The sequence below is a fragment of the Setaria viridis genome, chromosome 5, assembly GCF_005286985.2.
Source record: "Setaria viridis chromosome 5, Setaria_viridis_v4.0, whole genome shotgun sequence".
NCBI classification, from domain to species: domain Eukaryota; kingdom Viridiplantae; phylum Streptophyta; class Magnoliopsida; order Poales; family Poaceae; genus Setaria; species Setaria viridis.
In genome coordinates, this window is record NC_048267.2 from 25,051,976 (window position 1) to 25,054,361 (window position 2,386).

Sequence of the window (2,386 nt, forward strand, 5' to 3'; positions counted from 1 at the left end):
ATGCTGTCGATGGTTAATAGGTGGTTGAAATGATTGGTACCAGTGTTGTTTGATATGTGAGCATACTCTGAGCACACTTGTTCATGATGTTGATGTGTGTATATGGATAGGAGCATGTTTTCCATGTGAATGATATGTTTTTAGATTGGTCTGAGCATTGTTGTTCATGTCAATGATGACTACTATGTTGATCTTATTATTGTTGTCCATGTCACTGATGTTTTACAATAGTGATCTGAGGCATGTTCTCTGCTGTCAGTGATGTTTTCATATATTGACCTGAGCCTTGTTGTCCTTGTCAATGATGTGTTTAGATACTGATCTCAGCCTTGTTGTCCATGCCTGTGATGTTTATACATTTAGATCTGAGCTTCTGTTGTCCATGCCAGTGATGTTTATACATTTATGTGAGCTTCTGTTGCCCATGCCAGTGATGTGTTTATATGTAGTTCTGAGGATCTGTTGCCCATGTCAGTGACCCTTGTTTTGCATGTTATTCATATAGATGGGTCTTGAAGACAAGAGACGCATGCTTATTATTCATGCAGCTGCTCTAGTGGCTGCCATGTATGCATTCTTCCTGAATAGGCTTAGGCTGGCTAAACCCTCACGTCCGCAGATTAGTTATGCCCCAATGAGTGCTATGGACGAGGAAAGGCAAAAAAATTTGGACAGAATATATAACTGTAATGATGTAGAGTGTGTAAACATGCTTCGCATGAGAAGAGCCCCTTTCTTTAGGCTATGTAATTTGCTTAGGGGTAGGGACTTGCTTAGAGATACCATACATAGCAGTGTAGAAGAGCAAGTTGTTATGTTTCTCCATGTTGTTGGGCATAACCAAAGGTAAAGAGTTATCCATCAAAGTTGGAGGAGATCTGTAGAGACAGTAAGTAGACATTTCAAAGAGGTGTTGTATGCAATTGGTGAACTTAGGCATGAGATCATTAAGGCTCCATCAACTGAGACACCTCTTAAGATTACAAACAGCTCAAGATGGTACCCATATTTCAAGGTAACACATTAGTATCCTTATGATAGAAATAATGCATAATTGAGTAAAATTTTTGTAGATGATTGTGTTGTTGGGTTTATGTAGGATTGTGTTGGGGCTATAGATGGCACTCACATCTATGCTAGAGTCCCAGCTAAGATGCAATCAGCATTTAGGGGGAGGAAACACTATACAACTCAAAATGTGCTAGCCGCAGTGGACTTTGATTTGAAGTTCACTTATGTGTTGGCTGGCTGGGAGGGTTCTGCACATGATGCCACCATTCTAGCAGATGCACTAGAGAGAGAGGATGGTTTAAGGGTTCCAGAAGGTAATGAAATAAATTAGTTCCTTAAACCTAGTTACAAACTAGTTGACTGTAGGACTAATACCTGTTTATAATCTTTCTAGGGAAGTTCTATCTGGTAGATGCTGGATATGCATGCCGTCCTGGATTCCTACCTCCTTACAGGGGTACTAGATATCATCTTAATGAGTTTGGTGGTAGAAATTACCCAACCAATCCAAGGGAGCTGTTCAATTTGAGGCATTCTAGTCTGCGTGTTACGGTTGAAAGGGCTTTTGGGGCTTTAAAAAATAGATTTCGCATTATTGACAACAAACCTTTTCATCCATTCAAGACACAAGTGAAGTTGGTCCTTGCTTGTTGCATTTTACATAATTGGATTCTGGGGCATGGACCTGATGAGGTTATTCCTCTTGAGTCCACATGGGAGCCTAATTCTGTTAATGGACATGGGGTCCCTGTTGATAATAATGCAGCTTGGGCTTCTGTTACAGATGAATGGGCTAATGAAATGTGGGCTAGTAGGGGTAATGCACATTTGTAGACATTGGATAACTTTGCTAGGGTGTTGTAATGTTTCTGTTCCCTTTGTACCTTGAAACATTGGACAACTGGTCTATGATGTTATGTTATTCCTGTTTCTTTCTCACTTTGAGGCTTGGGCAACAATGCTATGATGATCTGTTATTCCTATTTCTTTCTCACTTTGAGGCTTGGACAACAATGCTATGATGATATTTTTTCCTGTTTCTTTCTCAAATTGAGGCTTGGACAACAATGCTATGATGATCTTTTTTCCTGTTTCTTCCTCACTTTGAGGCTTGGACAACAATGCTATGATGATCTATTATTCCTTAATACCTTTCTCACTTTGAGGCTTGGACAACAGTGCTATGATGATCTGTTATTCCTTCTTATCCCTCACTTTGAGGCTTGGACAAGTGTGTAGTGATGATATATGCATTCTGTTACTTATCCATGAGGCTTTAGGCTATATGCAATGATGATATGTGCATTCTGTTAGTTATCCATGAGGCTTTGGGCTATATGCAATGATGATATGTTATTCCTGTTAGTTATCCATG

General features: G+C 39.7%; 1 pseudogene; it reads left to right on the forward strand.

Annotated features, from left to right (window-relative positions):
- The first annotated feature begins 634 nt into the window (after positions 1-634).
- LOC140222846 (protein ALP1-like) lies at positions 635-1,845 on the forward strand (annotated as a pseudogene).
- Positions 1,846-2,386: the final 541 nt, after the last annotated feature.